The sequence below is a fragment of the Mercenaria mercenaria genome, chromosome 17, assembly GCF_021730395.1.
Source record: "Mercenaria mercenaria strain notata chromosome 17, MADL_Memer_1, whole genome shotgun sequence".
NCBI lineage: Eukaryota > Metazoa > Mollusca > Bivalvia > Venerida > Veneridae > Mercenaria > Mercenaria mercenaria.
In genome coordinates, this window is record NC_069377.1 from 22860848 (window position 1) to 22884397 (window position 23550).

General features: G+C 35.7%; 1 long non-coding RNA gene across 1 annotated transcript; it reads left to right on the forward strand.

Annotated features, from left to right (window-relative positions):
* The first annotated feature begins 8474 nt into the window (after positions 1-8474).
* On the forward strand, positions 8475-21522 carry LOC128550353 (uncharacterized). The gene is made up of 3 exons (XR_008368238.1): positions 8475-8633; positions 11314-11399; positions 18042-21522. It is a non-coding gene; the product is annotated as an uncharacterized LOC128550353 (long non-coding RNA).
* The last annotated feature ends 2028 nt before the right edge of the window (positions 21523-23550 follow it).

The following is a 23550-nucleotide window of genomic DNA, read 5'->3' on the forward strand; positions in this document are numbered from 1 at the left end:
CGCACAGGCGTATCGGCGTATGCCCATGTACGCCCCTGAAAGTAGCTGTATCGATATGTTATAAAGGAAACAAATTAACTATTTTTCTAAGTTTTAGGTCTGGGCTCAAAGCAAACTGAATCATTCCCGCCTTTGATTTAAATTTTATCCACGTAGTCAGACTGGCACAGTCGACAGCTAATTTGCTTTATCCTCTTTAAATTCGGGACTCAGTTAGCTTCAATATTTACTTAATTAATTATTGTTGGGGTAGCTTTGCGTAAGATAGCCGACATGTGCCGCCTATGCACTTGATCCCTCGAGATATTAAATTTTAGTGACGTCATATATTGTATGACATAATTGGAATTTAGCGTTTGAAAAGTTATTGTGTTATGGCGAGCTTGTTAAATGTGTAGAAAGCTATATTCTAAGGAGGCTGAAGCAGTCGACGTCTTTGTATCGTACAGGTTCTTCCTGGATTATGCATTTGGAAAATACTGTGATTAAAGATATTGTTTCAAATGCATAGTTCAGTTATTTGCCTGAAATTCTTCGAAAGACTGCCACAGATTGACTGGATCAATTTTCGGATGATGGATTTTCACAATTTCAGTGTAAAACTTCTGACTTTGAAAATTATGCATTGAACTGGACATCGTTTGGAAGGATTTAAGGATAAATGGAATAATGATTAAAGGAATTTATAACTGAATACATTGTCATTACTTAATGGCCGGATTCTTTTGTGCAAAGTAAGTTCTTTTTCTATTTTTCATTTTTACATTTTTCAAAATTTCGTTTGATATAGATCTAGATCTACTAAATTTTAAATTCTATTTTAAACCCATTCTGTTTCTTACCGGAGGAAAATTAGCTATAAGTGTAAAAAATAAATGTGAAACGTCCCCACGGAATAACATGTGAAATTTCCCGAAAATCTCCAAAACAGAGAATATTTGGCAATGACGACCAGAAGTAAACAACAGCGAGTTCCCATAGAGAAATTGAAATTTAGTCGCACGGGAAAACCAGACAATTGTTTCAAAATTTCTTGAAATTCTCGAGGGTGACTTTTTTTTTATTCACAAAAACATGTTTTATGTTCATTGATCCCGTTTCATTTCTTCGTATCGGCCCAAAGTTGAGGTCCAAAATTAGGTGGGACAGACTATAATTCAAAACTTTACATAAAGTACATATACCTACATTTAATTTTAGTAATGTATATAAAAAAAGACAGTAACGTCATTGGCCAATGAAAACCAAAATATCCAGTTAAAACTAATGATTCCATCTTTTTTAATGTATATCGGCTAATAGTAATCGACGGCAGAACATACATGAAAATGAAAAAGTGGAACTTCCAAAAGACGTGCAACAAAAATGAAAATGTTTCCGGCTCGTTGAGCAGAACTCAACATTTGCATGTTACAAGTGCTTAAATACAATTTAGAGACAAGTTGCCGTGTAACTTCCATTATGTTCAAACATGATAGTGATGTTAATGATAAAAGGAGAACAATCTGCGGGTGTCAACGCTCGCCTGTGTGTAAATAGATGAAAAATATCACGGTTCTTGGCCTTCCTACTCATCTTTTGATGACAAAAAATGTTCAGGGGTGTAAAATTCCACTCGCCCGCTCGCATTGGCGAGTTAAAGTCTGGATAGGACGAGTGGACCTCGCTGTATACTCGACCGATCGGGCGAGTGGTTTTCACGTCGTAGCTTTAATGAAATTCAAAAATTACATCTCGAAAAACGTCAACAAACTTTGAGATGGTTTAGTTGCTACTTTCATTGACTGGAATTTACCCGCGAACCGTAAAGATATCAAACGTCATGCCGGTAATTTTCCATTCCGAGAGCACGTGCGACCTATCGTAATATCTAATTTACATCGCCGTTACTTTGTTTATCGACACGAACACAAAAAACGCGCGTAGTGCATTCATTTTTTAACATTATCGCTTCAATTTTTCAACACCGCTTGAGAAGTAATACAATTTGAATTCTGTTAAGATTTCAATAAAATAACGACGAAAATGTAAGCAAATTTGTATAAAAACGGTCGAATTTTCATATAAACATTTGATAAATTTCAAACAGCGCGATCTTAATTACTTATTTCTTTCTAAGAGAAAATAAGTAATACATACTATGGGCATAAAATTCAGACTTTTGACAAGAAATAACAAAAAAAAAAACAGAATAAAAAAATCTTAAAAAATGAAAAAGCGGCAGTACTTTAAATACATGAGTAAAACGATTTTTTTGGTAAAAAGATTTCTGTTAGTGCGGCGGAATAGGTTACGTGACCTCGTGGACGTAAATAGAAATTTGATTTAAAAATAAAAAGTGTGTGAAGTTGGCGAGAAGTTCGACATTCGACATTGAACATTCGATCTCAGAACGACATTGGACATTTGAAGCGTGAAGTTAGCAATAAGTTAAACTTCCGACATTGAACATTCGATCTTAGAACGACATTGGACATTGGATACCAGAACGACATTGGACATTTAATTTTAGAACGACATTAGACATTCGAATCCAGAACGACATTAGACATTCAATTTCAGAACGACATTAGACATTCGATACCAGAACGACATTCGACATTCGATTTCAGAACGACATTCAATACCAGAACGACATTCGACATTCGATTTCAGAACGACATTCGATTTCAGAACGACTTTCGACATTCGATTTAAGAACGACATTCGACATTCGATTTCAGAACAACATTCGACATTCGATTTCAGAACGACTTTCGACATTCGATTTCAGAACGACATTCGACATTCGATTTCAGAACAACATTCGACATTCGATTTCAGAACGACTTTCGACATTCGATTTCAGAACGACATTCCACATTCGATTTCAGAACAACATTCGTTTTCAGAATGACATTCAACATTCGATTTCATAACGACATTCGACATTCGATTTCAGAACGACATTCGACATTCGATTTCAGAACGACATTCGACATTCGATACCAGAACGACATTCGATTTCAGAACGACATTCGATACCAGAACGACATTCGACATTCGATACCAGAACAAACATTCGACATTCGATTTCAGAACGACATTCGACATTCGATTTCAGAACGACATTCGATACCAGAACGACATTTGATTTCAGAACGACATTCGATACCAGAACGACATTCGACATTCGATTTCAGAACAACATTCGACATTCGATTTCAGAACGACATTCGACATTCGATACAAGAACGACATTTGACATTCGATTTCAGAACGACATTCGATACCAGAACGACATTCGATTTCAGAACGACATTCGACATTCGATACCAGAACGGCATTCGACATTTGATACCAAAACAACATTTTACATTCGATTTCAGAACGACATTCGACATTCGATTTCAGAACGACATTCGATACCAGAACGACATTCGATTTCAGAACGACATTCGACATTCGACATTCGATACCAGAACGACATTCGACATTCGATACCAGAACTACATTCGACATTCGATTTCAGAATGACATTCGACATTCGATTTCAGAACGACATTTGATTTCAGAACGACATTCGATACCAGAACGACATTCGACATTCGATACCAGAACGACATTCGACATTCGATTTCAGAACGACATTGGACATTCGATTTCAGAACAACATTCGACATTCGATACCAGAACGACATTCGACATTCGATACCAGAACGACATTGGACATTCGATACCAGAACAACATTCGACATTCGATACCAGAACTACATTCGACATTCGATTTCAGAACGACATTTGATTTCAGAACGACATTCGACATTCGATTTCAGAACGACATTCAATACCAGAACGACATTCGACATTCGATTTCAGAACGACATTCGATTTCAGAACGACTTTCGACATTCGATTTAAGAACGACATTCGACATTCGATTTCAGAACAACATTCGACATTCGATTTCAGAACGACTTTCGACATTCGATTTCAGAACGACATTCGACATTCGATTTCAGAACAACATTCGACATTCGATTTCAGAACGACTTTCGACATTCGATTTCAGAACGACATTCCACATTCGATTTCAGAACAACATTCGTTTTCAGAATGACATTCAACATTCGATTTCATAACGACATTCGACATTCGATTTCAGAACGACATTCGACATTCGATTTCAGAACGACATTCGACATTCGATACCAGAACGACATTCGATTTCAGAACGACATTCGATACCAGAACGACATTCGACATTCGATACCAGAACAACATTCGACATTCGATTTCAGAACGACATTCGACATTCGATTTCAGAACGACATTCGATACCAGAACGACATTTGATTTCAGAACGACATTCGATACCAGAACGACATTCGACATTCGATTTCAGAACAACATTCGACATTCGATTTCAGAACGACATTCGACATTCGATACAAGAACGACATTTGACATTCGATTTCAGAACGACATTCGATACCAGAACGACATTCGATTTCAGAACGACATTCGACATTCGATACCAGAACGGCATTCGACATTTGATACCAAAACAACATTTTACATTCGATTTCAGAACGACATTCGACATTCGATTTCAGAACGACATTCGATACCAGAACGACATTCGATTTCAGAACGACATTCGACATTCGACATTCGATACCAGAACGACATTCGACATTCGATACCAGAACTACATTCGACATTCGATTTCAGAATGACATTCGACATTCGATTTCAGAACGACATTTGATTTCAGAACGACATTCGATACCAGAACGACATTCGACATTCGATACCAGAACGACATTCGACATTCGATTTCAGAACGACATTGGACATTCGATTTCAGAACAACATTCGACATTCGATACCAGAACGACATTCGACATTCGATACCAGAACGACATTGGACATTCGATACCAGAACAACATTCGACATTCGATACCAGAACTACATTCGACATTCGATTTCAGAACGACATTTGATTTCAGAACGACATTCGATACCAGAACGACATTCGACATTCGATACCAGAACGACATTCGACATTCGATTTCAGAACGACATTGGACATTCGATTTCAGAACAACATTCGACATTCGATACCAGAACGACATTTGACATTCGATACCAGATCTACATTCGACATTCGATACCAGAACGACATTGGACATTCGATATCAGATCTACATTCGACATTCGATACCAGAACGACATTCTATTTCAGAACGACATTCGACATTCAATACCAGAACGACATTCGACATTCCTGAAAGTCTGTGAGTGCTCCTGAAAGTGTCGTAGACCATTCTAAATGATTGAAAAAGAAACACGGACTATTTTGACGATATTTTCTCCATTGGCACAGTTTCCTGAAAGTCTGAGAGTCCTCCTGAAAGTGTCGCAGACCATTCTAAATGATTGAAAAAGAAACATGGACTATTGTGAAGTTTTTTCTCTCTTGGAACCGTTTCCTGAAACTCTGAGAGTCCTCCTGGAAGTGTCGTAGACCATTCTAAATGACAGAGAAATAAACACGGACTATTGTGACGATGTTTTCTCCCATTGCACCGTATCCTGAAAGTCTGAAAGTCCTCCTGAAAGTGTCGCAGACCGTTTATAATCGGTTGAATTGATACATAGGCTAATGGGACGGTGTTTTCTTACTTGGCATCTATTCTTGAATGTCTACGAGTGTTCCTGAAAGTGTCGCAGACCATTTCTAATGATTAAAAAAGAAACAAGAACTACTTGGTTAGTATTATCTCTCTTGGTACCGGTTCTTGAAAGTCTGCGAGTCCTCCTGAAAATGTCACAGACCGTTCTTAATGGGTTGAAATGATAGTTCTTGTTCCTTTTGGATGTTCACAAGAACTATCATTTCAACCCATTAAGAACGGTCTCTGACATTTTCAGGAGGACTCGCACACTTTCAGGAAACGGTGCCAAGGGAGAAAACATCGTCACAATAGTCCGTGTTTCTTTTTCAATCATTTAGAATGGTCTGCGACACTTTCAGAAGGACTCTCAGATTTTCAGGAAACGGAGCCAAGGGAGAAAATATCGTCACAATAGTCCGTGTTTCTTTTTCAATCATTTAAAATGGTCTACGACACTTTCAGGAGCACTCGCAGACTTTCAAGAAACGGTTCCAAGGGAGAAAACATCGTCACAATAGTCCATGTTTCTTTTTCAATCATTTAATATGGTCTGCGACACTTTCAGGAGCACTCGCAAACTTTCAGGAATCGGTGCCAAGGTAGAAAACACCGACCCAGCAATCCTCGAATGTCGAATGTCGTTCTGAAATCGAATGTCGTTCTGGTATCGAATGTCGAATGTCGTTCTGAAATCGAATGTCGAATGTCGTTCTGAAATCGAATGTCGAATGTCGTTCTGGTATCGAATGTCGAATGTAGATCTGGTATCAAATGTCCAATGTCGTTCTGGTACCGAATGTCGAATGTCGTTCTGAAATCGAATGTCGAATGTCGTTCTGGTATCGAATGTCGAATGTCGTTCTGAAATCGAATGTCGTTCTGAAATCGAATGTCGAATGTTGTTCTGAAATCGAATGTCGAATGTCGTTCTGAAATTGAATGTCGAATGTCGTTCTGGTATCGAATGTCGTTCTGAAATATAATGTCCAATGTCGTTCTGAAATCGAATGTCCAATGTAGATCAGGTATCAAATGTCCAATGTCGTTCTGGTACCGAATGTCGAATGTCGTTCCGAAATCGAATGTCGAATGTCGTTCTGAAATCGAATGTCGTTCTGAAATCGAATGTCGAATGTCATTCTGAAAACAAATGTCGAATGTCGTTCTTAAATAGAATGTCGAATGTCGTTCTGAAATTGAATGTCGAATGTCGTTCTGGTATCGAATGTGGTTCTGAAATCTAATGGCCAATGTCGTTCTGAAATCGAATGTCCAATGTAGATCTGGTACCAAATGTCGAATGTCGTTCTGGTATCGAATGTCGAATGTCGTTCTGAAATCGAATGTCCAATGTCGTTCTGAAATCGAATGTCCAATGTCGTTCTGGATTCGAATGTCCAATGTCGTTCTAAGATTGAATGTCCAATGTCGTTCTAGTATCCAATGTCCAATGTCGTTCTTAAATCGAATGTTCAATGTCGAAAGTTTAACGTGTTGCCAACTTCACGCTTCAAATGTCTAATGTCGTTCTGAGAACGAATGTTCAATGTCGAATGTCGAACTTCTCGCCAACTTCTCACACTTAAAAAATAAAACAAAATGATGTTGCGGTTTTTAATAAGTTTTAAATGAACCTTTGTACTTGTACTTTTTGATAAAATATTCATCTCAAACGATAATGTAAATTCCTTGAGGGCAAATAGGTCACAGAGGTAGGATTTTCACTATTATCGTTTGAGACATTTACTTGTCAGTTTATACGCGATATTGCACATTCGCTTTTAATAACAAATTAAGGAAGAAACTTTTTTATTGATTTCTCATCAATTTAAAGAATCGAGGCGGTTCGATCAGACAGTGATGTGTCACATGGCGCGAAAACTGTAACTGTGACGTAATGCCATGACAATCTCGTGCAACAATACCGCTTTGATCTCCACTTCAGATGTCATGATACCGACACACTTCTTTTAGCTCTTTGAGAGGATGTTAATTGATGATGAAAAGAATGTCAATTATTTAGTTTATCAACAGAATAATTACCGATGATTGCCAACTTGTTTTTTCGCTTTCAAGATGGGTAGGCGGATGATGACTATTGTGTCCATATTTTTTTAGGACACTTTTCAAAATAATTATTTTTCGGGAAATAAGTCTTGAGAAAATGAAAATAACTGATATTTAATACTTTCCTGACACTTTGGGAAACAACAGTAGGGGTTAGAATTTGATTATTAGGGAATCGATCTTACCGATTTTCGTCGCGAAGCGACGAAAATCGGGATCGAATCCCACTACGGTAACATACGAGGGTATCCAAACAGCACATACTATCCAAATAAAAAAATATGGAGTTCCGGTTTAGACCATGGGCGTGCGACGACCCCGATGAAATTCGGGATATCACGGTCTTCGTTAATGTTAATAAGCGTCCGTCAGATCAGTAGGCGAAACGCAATATCCGCACAATAAGATGTCTGCGATTCGAAAGAATATTCAAAGTAAGCTGTTAATTTTGTTGCGTCAGAAGCTAATCAGCCTGTAACGTGACAATATACACTGATATAATTTGTGATACAAACATGCTTTATTCAATACTGAGTAGCATTTTTAAACGGCGACATTTTGAACATTTTTATATTTAGAGTGAGAGTGGATACACGTTACACTGGCGCCGACATTTTGAAAATTTGAGGAAACAAAAACATTCTCCAACGAGTTCTTCAGCTCGGGGAATGAGAGAATAGATTCACCTTTGTGTCGCTTTTCAGATCGTATTTAATTCCTTTCCGGTACTTTAGTTTCTTTGAACTTCTTTGTTACTAAGCCTATATTGAATTTTAAAATTAAGAAATCCGTGATTTTACTTGCAGGCATGACTGATTAATGGAATTATTTTACTTTTATATAGAATATGGACGGCACTCCATTACAGCATGTGCATGGTTGGACCTGTTGACATTTTTAGAAACGTGAGTAACTGACTTTCCATTGTATAATAATAATGTAAACAAACACCCCACCCATAAAAAGCATAGAAATTCCTTATTTTTTACATTTTTATTTATTCATCAATTTGAAATGGGCCTTTTAGATTATTATTTCTTAAGGCTCACTGCATGTATACACAGTAATTAAGTTGAGCTTATGATTCTGCCGATAAGCTGTGCTTGGCCAAAATATAGCATTATAGGGAATCGGATCGGCTTATAGAAAAAAATATAGATTTTAAACAGGCTGGTACCATTGCCCGATCGGGCTTTCGACATAAAAACTAACATTTTTTGAAAAATAGTAAAGATATTTCTTTCAAACTTGGTTCATCTGTTCATATGACACAAATTAAAATAAAAATAAATTGGTTGCCTTCAGTTTTGGTAGAATTATTTCCCCTTTTCAGATTTTTATGACGCATAATTTTTGAAGTCCAAAAAATTATGTGTTAATGCATTACATTATGCTATTGGTGTTTGTTTCGTATATTCCACACTCATTTGACACCGTGCAAATTGTCAACAGTCAAGATAGCGTTGATAAGCGCAACTTGGCGCAGACATGCAATTCGATCTTTCTTTGGAATATATGTAATACTGTTTACATGTCGTACTGATACAACCACATTTTAAAATAAATTCGTATTGATACATCCACATTTTAAAATAAAGTCATATCTGATCCCTAACAAGTTCGTAATTACAAAAATACAGCCCTTATCTGGAGTTCTGAAGCATGCTCGATTAGTTGGTCAGAATTATGAAGGAATTGAATTCAAACTGTTCCATAAATGCAAGAGTTTAAGAGTTAGTCAGAACCATAATCATGCAGAAGATGTAATTACTTTCACAAATCACAGGGCTCAAATTTTGGACTCGCTAAATGCAAGTCAATTTCATGGAATGCAAGTTAAGATAAAAATTTCACACAATTTATTTTGTAAATACAAAATACAAATAATAGTCAAAATTGTTGCGGTTTTTGTTAATGTTTGTAGATTCGCTTTCATTTGAGGATAACAGAAAACACAACATCTTTTTTGGTTAGCCATTTTTTGTTGAATGGATTACTGATTATAAAGAAATATAGAGGTCTATCTTATAATTAAATCTAGAACGCAGGCTATCTCACTAATTCGTACATGTATACAGTTGAATCGCTATTTATAATATTAGGTACGAAAATTTGCCTTGCCGTAGTTTCAGCCAGTAGTTAAGTTACGCCATCAATGATGCGTTCCGAATTACTTTGAAGGTCATTTTGAGTTATAACGCACAAAATTGTACACCAAGGAAAACCGTGCAAACAATATTGATGTTCTAGCATGATTTTTAGGATATTCTAACATTCTTAATTGAAAGTCTAAATTTGCAAGTAGATTTCAGATTAAGCAACAAGAAAAAAAGCTACATGCTAAAATTTGCAGTACGTTGGTCAAAAAAGTTAAATTTGAGCTCTGCAAATGCAAACTGAAGCCGCTCACATTACTTTTTGCTCCGATGCATTCAGTTCCTGTTCTCCTAGGAATCCCCAGTCGAGCATGTCCCAAACAATATGATGAAGTATTTTGAGGGTATGAGCTAGGCCAGTTGTTTTATGGTTCAAAATTCAGCTTTAAGTTCGGACATGTGAAATTGGTGTCAGGCTTGGAAAATTTTCTATCTGGTTGCCAGCATGGTTAGTTGAAATCTGAATTTTGTACACTGCACACATACTCAAATACGTTTAAAGTTATACGTTTATGAATCATGACCGTCAGATACCAATAAACAATTGTAGCTCCTGTGTTCATACTAAACTAAGGAAGGCAGAACAGATTCTTCTAGCTGCTTTACCAGTCTGTTTTTGCCTTTTCATGATACCGAGCAAAGTGAAGGTCATAGACCACCAAGTCAAAAAGGTACCTGGAATTCACTGGGTTAAAGTAATGTTCTTACCTGTCAAGACACACGCATTGCGCATGTGCCACACGCATTTCGGCCTTAGATCAAGCTCACACGCCTACTATTCAAGGTCACACGCATGTTAAAGAAATAAAGCAATCAGTTGTTTTGAATCATACATGCAAGGTGACGTTGACACAGTGTTTTTATACCGTATAGTACAGCTTTTACATTCACCGGTGCAACATGTTATTTCTACCGCATGAATAAACATCACAAAAAGTAAACATGGAGGGAGACTATTCAAAACCAGATCTATTGTGTTAAAAGTCTAAATTTTCTATGTGAGGGCGTTTCCGGCTTTTAAGGATCATCGCCCTCCAGACCCTCACAAGGGAAACCTTCCCTTCGAACTCCGATCACACTCGTTGCCTTTGTGGAGCCTTGACAGCTATGAATGTTTGGCTGTTCTGGCTGGTCAGTCGTGTAAACAAACCTACTCATACAGTGACTTTCTTTTTTCAAAACTGAAATTTTTAACCGCATTTACTTCGTTTCAAAATACATTTTGACAAAATTTGCTACTGTTTTATTTTCATTAAAAAAAGTTTTATTTAACAAATTTCTCCCGCCATGCCAATGATATAATTGGGGTCATCTTATTGGCATGAAAATTGATAAACTGCAAAAAGGATGTTAGCTCTTAGACCTTTGAAATTTCAAAACAGCTGGTTGTCCATGTTTTCTTAATTTGCTCACCTTTCACTATTTTCAGGCATCTTGGTCTATTATACAGAGTATTGTTGTACTGCTCCAAAGTGCTTGTTGACAGACTGAAACCACTTGCTTGCGGCTCATAAGGTATTTCTATCTTTCTGTTTCTTTATTATATAGTTGCAGCTGTGCACCATGGGAAGCAGTTTCAATCATTCAAAAGGCATGATATACTGTATATACAAATTAGTATTTGTGTGAACAGATTTTTGCGATTGAGTCGGTGCATAGAATCAAATACCAAGGAACATTAGGCGTAAAAAAAAATTGTCTGTTTCCTGTATCCTGACCTACCATAAATTTTTGGCCCGACCCTAAATGGACGGTCCGTCTAGAGGCATAACCCCCCTATTTGTATTCATTTTTTGACACAAAAATAATTTCCAAAAAGTCTCCCTAAAAATAATTTTAAAAAATCCAAGGAAAAAGTTTTTCCGACCTACCTACCCTAATTTTTAGCTCATCTGATTTTTTGAAAAAAAATGATGAGTTATTGTCATCACTTGAGCGGTTGTCGGCGTCGGCGTCTGCGTCGGCGTTGCCTGGTTAAGTTTTATGTTTAGGTCAGCTTTTCTCCTAAACTATCAAAGCTATTGCTTTGAAACTTGGAATACTTGTTCACCATCATAAGCTGACCCTGTATAGCAAGAAACATAACTCCATCTTGCTTTTTGTAAGATTTATGGCCCCTTTTGTACTTAGAAAATATCAGATTTCTTGGTTAAGTTTTATGTTTAGGTCAACTTTTCTCCTAAACTATCAAAGCTTTTGCTTTGAAACTTGGAATACTTGTTCACCATCATAAGCAGACCCTGTACATCAAGAAACATAACTCCATCTTGCTTTTTGCAAGAATTATTGCCCCTTTTGGACTTAGAAAATCAGTTTTCTTGGTTAAGTTTTATGTTTAGGTCACGGCTAAAACAAGATCAGATAGGGAAAATGAAATGGGCCCGTGTTATGGTGATGGCATTCCTTACTGTTGACAGACAGGGAATAAGTACTTTGTGCATGTAAAAGTACAGGTTTCGGGCTTTCTTAAGATGTATAACATTACATACTTTCCTGCAATTTCTTACACACTGTAAAAGATAATATGGTTGAAAAATGGTGTTTTTTCATCGTTATGGTGTTGCAAATAAAAAATGGCAAATTTTAGCAAGCAAGTGATCAAAGCAGTATTACATTAATGTGAATTGGCAATAACAGACTTAAAATGTGGCATTTCAAATTAAAGAAAGTCAAATTATTTCTTTATCAGTGAAGGAATTAAGTTTTAATAAAAAAAATACGAAAACGGGCCTTCGTTATGTTTTTTTGGTTTTTGAAGGTCTATCTCTATCACCCTATTACAAAGGCAACAGTGATATGCCAGATACAGTATGGTAGTGTGTGCTGTTGCTGATAATCATATACCACTCTGAATATAAAGATTTTGCTTCAGGTCCAAATGAAAAAAACTGAGTCATAATTTGGTAACATGACTTTTTCGTAGTGTCCGTAGATCAATGTTTGCAATATGTAAATTGTAAGACCCACAAATAATATTTACTATTTTGTATTATTTTCTATTTGAGACTGTCTCAGAGAATTAGCAGAACTAAACATCTTTCTGCTTTCGCGACTGGTTATTTATTGGGAAGCAACAGAAATTTGTCCGTAGACCGTAGTGTCCGTAGATCAATAATTTAACTGTAGATAATTTTCTTAAAACCAGTACATAATCAATGAGCTTGGGTTATTATTGATGTTTTTATAAGGATATACTGATTCCAAAGAGATAAAACTTTCATCTTTCAGAGTATTTTAGAAAAATATGTTTTTGTCTATCTTTTCAAGTGAAAATGAACTTTAGCAAGCTATAAAACGAGTTTCACTAAGTGTACTTTAGCCAGATTGCGTTATTTACATACAGTATAACTATCCAATATGAATCAGCAAACTATAAGTAAATTTAACCACACTTGATCTCTTAACAGAGCGATTTTTTATATTGTCACTTGATCTACGGACACTACAAGAATGCATGATATGTACACAATCTCTAATATACTTAGTGTTTTACAGCTTTTTGAAAAATTAACATTATAAAAGGGAAATTATAACAAAATGAGGCCAAAAAGAAACATTACAAAAGATAACAATGAAGAGAATGAAAAGAATTATGTGCTTGAGAGTAAGAAGGCCAAAATTATGCGTAGATACAGGGCAAAAGTTAAAAGTGACAGTGCAAAATACGAAAAGATGAAACTTGAGGACCAAGAGAGAAAAAAAGGGAAAGGGAAATGCAGAGAATAGCAAAACAGTCTGATCCAGTACTGTGCAATGAACTAAGACGTCAAAAAAGAGAACAACAGAGAAGATTTAGGAATAAACAGAAGTTAGATAAAGCCTTGATAGATATTTCCCTCTATAATAGTTCTTGATTCAAATAAAGAATACGGAACAGACATAACGTTGCGCAAGAAATATTCTCATATGCTATTCTCTGTTAAAACACTAAAAGCTAGAATAACATCACGTTATCGTGCAGTGACGTTAATGTTTTTGTTGCAAACAAGAAAGAGTGCTACTATATTTTATCTACTATTTTCTAAAGATTAAAGGCATATTAGGATCGAAATAATTTGGGCGGTAATATGTCGTACAAATAATTGCACTAGGACTGCGCCCTCGTTAAATTATTACGCCCGACGTATAACTGCCCATCGTGCATAGTGTTAAAAAACTCTTTTACTATAAATTATTTCTTAAACAAGAGCTGTCGGAGGACAGCAACGCTCGACTATTCAACAGCCTTGTCGCTTGAATGAATACGAAAGTCGAAAAAGGGGCATAATTTAGTAAAAAAGTAAAATAGGGTTATGGAACCTGCATAGTGCTTATCAGCTCATGACAGTGGACAAGTGTATGAAGTTTCAATCCATTCCCATTAGTGGGTACTGACATACCAGCTTACATACAAGAATTTAACCCAAAACTGAAAAAGGGGCATAATTTTGTAAAATGCGAAGTTGAGTTATTGACCCTTTGCACTGCATGTCATATCATGACAGTGAACCAGTGTGTGAAGTTTCAATCCTTTTCCATTAGTGGATACTGAGATACCAGCTTACATACAAAAACTAAACCAAAAATTTCTATGTTGAAAAAGGGGCATAATTTTGTAAAAAAGCAAAATAAAGTTATGGGACCTGCTTTATGCATGTCAGATCATGATAGTGAACAAGTGTGTGAAGTTTCAATCCATTCCCATTAGTGAGCACTGAGATACCAGCTTACATACAAAACCTTAACCAAAAAATTCTAAGTTGAAAAAGGGGCATAATTTTGTAAAAAAGCAAAATAGAGTTATGGAACTTGTGCAATGTAAGTCAGTTTATCACAGTAAATAAGTGTGTGAAGTTTCAATCCATTCCCACAAGTGATTACTGAGATACCAGCTTACATACAAAACTTTAACCAAAAATGTCTAAGTTAAAAAAGGGGCATAATTTTGTAAAAAAGCAAACAGAGTTATGGAACCTGTGCAATGTAAGTCAGTTTATCACAGTGAATAAGTGTGTGAAGTTTCAATCCATTCCCACAAGTGGTTGCTGAGATACCAGCTTACATACAAAAACTTAACCATAAATCGGGACGCGGGCACGGATGCGGACGCAGACGCCGACGCATGGGCGAGTCCAATAGCTCTACTATACTATGAATAGTCGAGCTAATAAAACTAATCCGGATCTTGTACGTCTCTGAATCGTTATGACTTCATTTCTGTGTACGTACGTTAACTTCTACAAGGAATGTATTTCGTTTCGCTTTGTTTATTCTATCAGTGGTTAAAGAGGGTAAACACCCACTGGTTTATGCTCTATTTTGGTGGTATCTGACCCTAACAAAAATTGACCAGGAAATACTACCGGTCAATTTTCTGAATAAAATTGATTGATGTGTTTTAAGGCATTTATATTTTATTGGTTAGATATGAGTATTACCTTTCTTAAAAATCTCATAAGCTATCAATTCTGAGTAAACTGCTATGCCTAAAAAGTGTCGAATTCGGGACAAAAACTGTTAAGACTTATTTTAGCATTGTATGTACCTGTGTTTCTTTCTCTCTGTCTGTCTTTCTGTCTGTCTGTCTACGTGTGTGACTGTGTGATATTGGGTGTGTTTGAAGGTAACCAGCAAAACCACATTGGAATACAATTTTGTATCAAATTGTGTGTATTTTTTTTTTCAAATTTTCCTATTAAAAGATTTTGTTTCTAAGTGTATTCTAATTTCAAAACATATCATAGTTCACTGGAAGCTTAAACTTGTGTTACTGTTATTACAGTCTGGTAAATACTCATGCACTAGTATGTAGTGTCCGTAGAATGCACCACTATATTGGTTCATCGAACTGTCACATGTGTTATTCTTTTTCAAATTGTTTGCTGTTTGTTCAAGGTTGATTGAGGTAGGTTTTTTGTTGTGTTGATGAGTTAATTTGTTAGTACAAACTGTTTGGAATACAAGTTTTTGTCTCAAATAGTTATATTTTATTTTCTTAATGGACATTTTCAACAAAAGATTTCATAGCTGTGAATAATTCAATAGTTTTCTACTGTTATTTTCGAAGTATGGCTGTTTTGAAAGTCAATTTTCTAAACTAAATTGTAACAAAAAGGTTAAAATGATGGTGAAAACTAAGGTTTAGACACAGTATGAATTTCTGTAGTGTCCGTAGATGTTATAACAGTGATTCTTTAAGACAAGTTAATGATATTTAAAATGTTTAAAATGTTAAGCATTTGTTTGTGGCTACAAGATTGTGCTTTTTATGCAAAATCTTTATATATTTTATGCCAGGATAGAGGTTAGATATACATTTTCTACTTAAGAAACACCATGAGAAAAAAATTTTGACTCAGGTTTTGGAAATATGTAACCATAAAAAAAGAAACATTCACATCAGTTGTATTTTTATGATTGTGTAAACCTTACTTTAGTTAGTCATTACATAACTTTCTCTGTATATTGCAACAGCATTGTTGGAATCATCATCAAATCATGTAACATGTTTTGTAGTGTCCGTAGACATTTTAAAACGTCTTAATGAACCAATTTATTTTCAAAACTCATAAACTTTTAGTCCTGAGCATCTGTTTTGCATAAAAGCACAATGTCTTGTTAGTGAACTGAAGTAGTTTTCCTATCATTGTCAGCTGTTCTGTTAAAATAAAAGAATTTGAAAAGTTTAATAAACAATTTGTGTTATTATAATCATACTTCTTATGCAAATATTAACACAATGATGTCTTCTATCGAGTGGTTTTCGAGTTAAACTTGCTAAATTGTACTTGTTTAAGCAAGTTACAGTCAAAATGAATCTTTACTTCAGTGTTTTGCATAAATTACACATTGTTATGCCTTGTGTTTGTAGTGTCCGTGACTCTGCTACCCTCATATAATTGCTGCCTTGTAAATTTTATAGCAGACAGTCCTAGTCAAAAAGGTTTTGGTATTTGGTCCCTGGTATATTAGACCATGACATGGGCTGAAAAAATAAGGATTTGAAAAACTTTATTTTTTTGGCAAAATTGCAACATAAATTCCCTATCTGATCTTGTTTTAGCCGGTCAGCTTTTATCCTAAACTATCAAAGCTATTCCTTTAAAACTTGCAACACTTGTTCACCATCATAAGCTGACCCTGTACAGCAAGAAACATAACTCCATCCTGCTTTTTGCAAGATTTATGGCCCCTTTTGGACTTAGAAAAATCATTTTCTTGGTTGAATATTATGTTTAAGTCAACTTTTCTCATAAACTATCAAAGCTATTGCTTTAAAACTTGCAACAGTTTTTCACCATCATAAGTGGACACTGTACATCAAGAAACATAACTCTATCCTGCTTTTTGCAAGAGTGATGGCCCTTTTTAGACTTAGAAAATCATGGGTAGGACAATATTTCTATTATACAAAAAAAATCAGATGAGCGTCAGCACCCGCAAGGCGGTGCTCTTGTTTTTAGCATGTTACCGGAAACAAATTTTTTTTTAGTCCTTAGTAAAGACTCCATTTCATTTTCTTGATGATAAAGCATTTCTGGACAAAACCATAAAATTTAATACATGTATGCAAATTTAAACAATTATTAGCTCGATCACCTGTCACAGGGTGACAACATGAGTTGATGTCCGTCATGTGCCAACAATTTGTAAAAATCTTCTTCAGAACCACTGGGCAGATTTACACCAAACTTCACAGAATGATCATGGGGTGGTCCTCTCAAAATTACCCAAAGAATTTAATTCCATATAGAACTCACCGAAAAGAAAAACTTTGAAAATGATTTCTTGTCAGAAATTGTTAGCTGGCAGGGCTTTTCATCCTTATATGACAGAGGCCTATATTCGGCCACTTCCCAATCCAAAAATATTGCATTTTTTCCCCAACATCCCAAAATGCAAGGTAACATTTCCCAAAAATCACATCAACAAATGGTTTAATTTTATTTACATTTTAGTGTTATCGCAGGAAGCGGTTCTCAGATATTGATTTTTTAGCTCACCTGTCACAAAGTGACAAGGTGAGCTTTTGTGATAGCGCGGCATCCGTCGTCCGTCCGTGCGTCGGTAAACTTTTGCTTGTGACCACTCTGTAGGTCACATTTTTCATGGGATCTTTATGAAAGTTGGCTGGGGTCTCTTTTTATCAATTTACAATATTTGATTTCTGTTTTACAGGTTCACTTCTTGGGAGCAGGCAGCTACAAAATGGAAGGTCAACAAATCCAGTATACTTGAAAAGCAAGAAAGAAACACCAGAAAATATAAAAAGACAGAACAAGGGAACTTTATTAAAAAAAAAAACTTTTAAGGATAGGAATTCAGGATTTATTTAGAAACTAAATATATTTTGAGAACAGCAGTGTTTGACTAAGCTCTGTTACTTTAAGAGATAATGTGATTATCATATTGGTTTTGTTATTGTCGAGCCCGCTTGCGGAAGCGAAGACATAGTTGTCCTAATGTCTATTTGATGTATGTGCATGCGTGCGTCTGTCCGGATTTGTTTGTCCGGACCATAATTTGGACATGCATGGAGAAATCTTGTTTATATATAGTATGAATGTTAACCTCAGTGAGACGGAGTGTCATGCGAAAGCCCCAGGTTCCTATTTCAAAGGTCAAGATCACAATTACAGGTCAAAGGTCAAATTCAAAAATGACTTTGTCCGGAGCATTTCTTCTTCATTCATGGAGGGATTTTGAAGTAACTTGGCACAATTGTTCACCATCATGAGATGGAGTGTCTTGCGCAAGAACCAGGTCCCTAGGTCTAAGGTCAAGGTCACACTTAGAGGTCAAAGGATGCAAGAATGACAACTTTGTCTGGAGCATTTCTTTTTCAAACATGGAGGGACTTTGATGTAACTTGGCACAAATGTTCACCACCATGAGACGGAGTGTCATGCGGAAGAACCAGGTCTAAGGTCAAGGTTACACTTAGAGGTCAAAAGTCAGATACAAGAATGACTTTGTCTGGAGCATTTCTTTTTGATGCATAGAGGGATTTTGATGTAACTTGGCACAATTGTTCATCATCATGCGACGGAGTGTTATGCATAAGATCCTAGAATTACTTCCCTTTGTTGTTACTATAAATAGGTTACATTTGTAACTTGTTTATTACTGGTCGTAGGGAAAAATCAAGACCACTTTTCTGTAGTACAACATGCATGTTACATCCAATTTTTAGGTGTATTTTGACCTATCTCTGCTGGTGCGGATTTTTGTGTGAATTTTTTTTATATTTTTTTTTTTATTTTTTTTTAATTTTTTTTTTCTTTTTAATTTTACGTTCCTTTGTTGTTACTGTAAATAACTTATATTGTAACTTTTTGCAATCTCTTTTATTTGGCATAAATGTTTGCCTCAATGAGACAGGGAGTGTCATGCACAACTCCCAGTTCTTTTGACAGCTGGCGGGCTTGACATATTGCCCGTGGGCATCTAGTTCTCATATTTTTCATGAGATTTTAAAGAGAATGTTCTGTTATACCCCCATGTAGTAAGCTTGTCTGTCTTTCAGTCAGTAGGTTTTCATGGCTTCCAGATGATAACTCATGAAAAGCTTGACCGATTTAAATATTTTTTGGTACATAGTTACAGGTCAAGTTCGACTTTGGGGTCAGTAGGTCAAAGGTCAAGATAACTTGCAAACGCTTTGGCCTGGGATCATAGCTTTTGTAACACAGGTGTAACATGATAAAATACAGGTTGTTTGAATTTGAGGTCAATAGATCAAAGGTCAAGGTCACAGTGATTTTGAACAGTTGAACTGTTTCCGAATGATAACTTGAGACCTTGAGCCTAGGATGATAAAGTTTGGTACACAGGTGTCACATCATGAAATACAGGTCAAGTTTTACTTTGAGGTCAGTAGGTCAAGGTCACAATAAGGCAAAACTGAAATGTTTTTCAGATTATAACTTGAGAATGCTTGAGCCTAGGATCATGAAAATTGTTAGGGAGGTTGATTTTGACCAGCAGGTGACCCCTAATGATGTTTAGGTCACAGGTCAAGGTCACACTGACCCGGTTCTTTAAAATTATGCACGGAGGGGCACTTGGGGTCTTCCTTCACCATTAAAACTGGAAAGTCGCCATATGACCTATCCTGTGTCGGTGTGATGTTAACTTCAGCAAAATAAATAACGGTTCTTTAAAATGGTTTTTGGACAATAACTTCAGGATGCTTGGGATGAGAAACACAAAATTTAGTACAAGGTTGGTCTTGACCAGCAGATTACCTGTATTGATTTAGAGTTCCAAAGGTCAGGATGACCAGGAACATTTAAACCTTTTCCATACAACAACTTGAGAACACTTGGGCGGAGGATCATGAAACTATGGAGATTGAATTTGAGGTCATTAGGTAATAGCTCAAGAAAATGCTGCTTTGTTATTGGCTTAGTTATTTGATAAGGCCATATTGTGGGGGTATAATTCGTCACTCCTGTGACAACTCTAGCATTTAGCTCACCTGAGCACAAAGTGCTCAAGGTGAGCTTTTGTGATTGCCCTGTGTCCGTCCATCGTCAACAATTTGACTGTTAACACTCTAGAGGTCACAATTTTGACTTAATCTTTATGAAACTTGGTCAGAATGTTACCCTCAATAAAATCTTGGACACATTTGATGTTGGGTCATCTTGAAACTAGGTCACCAAGTCAAATTGAAGGAAAAGCTTGTTAACACTGCAGAGGTCACATTTAAGATTATATCTTCATGAAACTTGGTCAGAATGTTAATATTAATGATCCATAGATCAGATTCAAATCTGGGTCAAGTGGGGTCAAAAACTAGGTCACCAGGTCAAATCAAGGGAAAAGCTTGTTAACACTCTAGAGGGCACAATTTTGGCCCAATCTTAATGAAACTTGGTCAAAATGTTACCCTCAATAAAATATTGGACAAATTTGATATTGGGTCATCTAGGGTCAAAAACTAGGTACATGTAACCAGGTCAAATCAAAGGAAAAGCTTGTTAACACTGTAGTGGCCACATTTATGACCATATCTTAATGAAACTTTGTCAGAATTTTAATCTTGATGATCTATAGGCCAAGTTAAATCTAGGTCAGGTGGGATTAAAGACTAGGTCGCTAGGTCAAATCAAAGGAACAGCTTGTTAACACTCCAGAGGCCACATTTATGACTGCATCTTCATGAAACTTAATCAGAATGTTAATCTTGATGATATTTCAGTCAAGTTTGAATCTGGGTCATGTGGGGTCAAAAACTAGGTCACCAAGTCAAATCAAAGGAAAAGCTAGTTAACTCTTTAGAGGCTACATCTATGATCATATCTTAATGTAACTTGGTCAGAATGTTGATCTTGATGATCTTTATATCAATATGCCAGGTGAGCGATACAGGGCCATCATGGCCCTCTTGTTTATTTGTTCTTGTTGTAAGAGAAATCGTACATTTTAGAATACAGATTACAGCAAGTCACATTCTATTTATTTTGACAATACTTACTTCAAAGCCTGACAAAAGCATCCAGTACTGTTATTAAAAGTTGTTATTCACAGTTCAGCTATATTTCATGTATGGATAAAACTAATTATGTGATCTGTGATCATTATAAATGTGTATACAGATAAAACTTAAACATGTTAACAGTTTATTCAATAAATAAAGTGTAATGCAAGTCTTTGTGATGTGTATATAAAAGCAAAATTAGAATTTGTTTTACGAGTAATTTCAGAATTACAATTAATACAAATAGAAAAAAACCAAGCCTGCACAAGATAGCTAATATGTCTCCCTAGACTGAGCTCTTAACCTGCCGTGGTGCAAACAGATTGTTAATGTGTGTCTGTTAAGTTTTGTTAACAGTGAGTTGCAATCTAGTAACTTTTAAGTTTGTATGATTTTTAGCTCACCTGAGCACAGTGTGAGCTGTTGTGATCACCTTAAGTCTGTCATTGTGCTTCTCAACAATTTGCCTGTTATTAAATACCCTAGTAGACAGTTTTTTTAAATGTTAAAGGGATGAGTTGAAGTCTGATCGATTCCCGATTGAGGCAGTGCCTTATTTCATATTATTACTATCAATGCAGTTATTATTAAGAGCAACTTGATGGTGGAGATGACAAATTAGTGAAAGAAAAAGAAAAATGTCTGGTGTGAAAAGGAAATTTAAGAGTAACAAAAATGAAATCAAAAAGGAAACATAGTGTACGAGCTATGTGTTATATTTGAAATTTGCTTGTTGTACATAATACTCCTTCCATAAAACGTGACAGTATAAAAATGTCAATTATTAGGGCGAGTGACTGTTCACTAAGGGCGAGTAGATTTTACTAGCTACTAGTCCTGCAGGGTGAGTGGTGTGAAAAAGAATTTTACACCCCTGAATGTTTCAAAGCTATAGTATTCAAGGAAACTGAATCAAATAAACAAAAATAACTAACAAATGCCAATTTTCTAAGTTAAAAAAGGCTATAATACTGACAAAATGCTAGAGAGAATTCATGGTGGTCGCAAATGCACTATGTTGGTTTTCTCCTAAGCTACTCTCTCTCTCTCCCTCTCTTCCCCCTCCCACCCCCTCCCTCTCTCTCTCTCTCTCTCTCTCTCTCTTTCTTTCGGACCAAGCAATAAGTTCAACTATTATGCATGATTTAAACAGAAATCATATTGAATTTTACTCAGATTAAAAAAAAACGAAAAAAAAAAAAACGACTGTACAACAAGATCATTAAAACCAGCTATGTTCCATAATATAATCATGTACATATTGTAAATCTAATTTATGAAATATATAATATGTAACTGTACATGCATTTCATTTAACCTTATCATATTTGAATTGTATTAATGGTTGTATCTCTTCAATCAGTTAGAGGAAGAATATCTATACCCTATATGGCTTTGCAGGTTAGTTTTCTAAAGAATCTTGAAAAATGTATCTTGTTAAACCTGTTCAAGTTGAGAATTTCTATAGAGCGATATAGGGCCATCATTGCCTTCTTGTTCAAAAAGGATCTCAGTATTTTCAATCACGATATAATGAAATTGTGCAAAAGTAATTTTGTATCCGCATTTAATATTTATTGTCACTGAATCTATTAGCATTTGATGTGTCTACTGACACATATTATTTCATTGCGCGAAATAATACAATTATATTTCAACAATTAATAAACCGTATCTTTTGAACGTCATAGCTTAAATTGTTAACATTATTATATGACAAAATGTTATTGATAGCGGCGTGGCACGCACATGGGACAAAATTAACTTTGAAGCGTGAACGTTGTTGTAATATTAATGATGTAATGTTCAAATAGTTCCGTTTAATGAGTTCTCATTCTGATCAATATACACCATTAAGAGCACAAGGTCATTTATCTTTTAAAAAATATGTACATTGATACACGTATACGTATACAGCTTTGCTGTCATGCACCTCAAAGAGTGTATTTCAAATACGAGTTACAACAACTGCTATATATTATCTTTGCTATTGTCATGCAGGACTTTGTTTTGTTTTTGGAATTGCATATAAGCATGTCTCCTCTGAAAATTCCCTACACTATCAAACTGATAGCTTTAACGTTAGTTAAAATTATTCTAGAAAACACAGGCGCAAATGTGTCAGTGTTGAGTTATGCGAGAAGAAAATGAGAGCAAATTGTTTTAACTGTTGACCAGCAAGTCATTCAATAAGTGTATGGT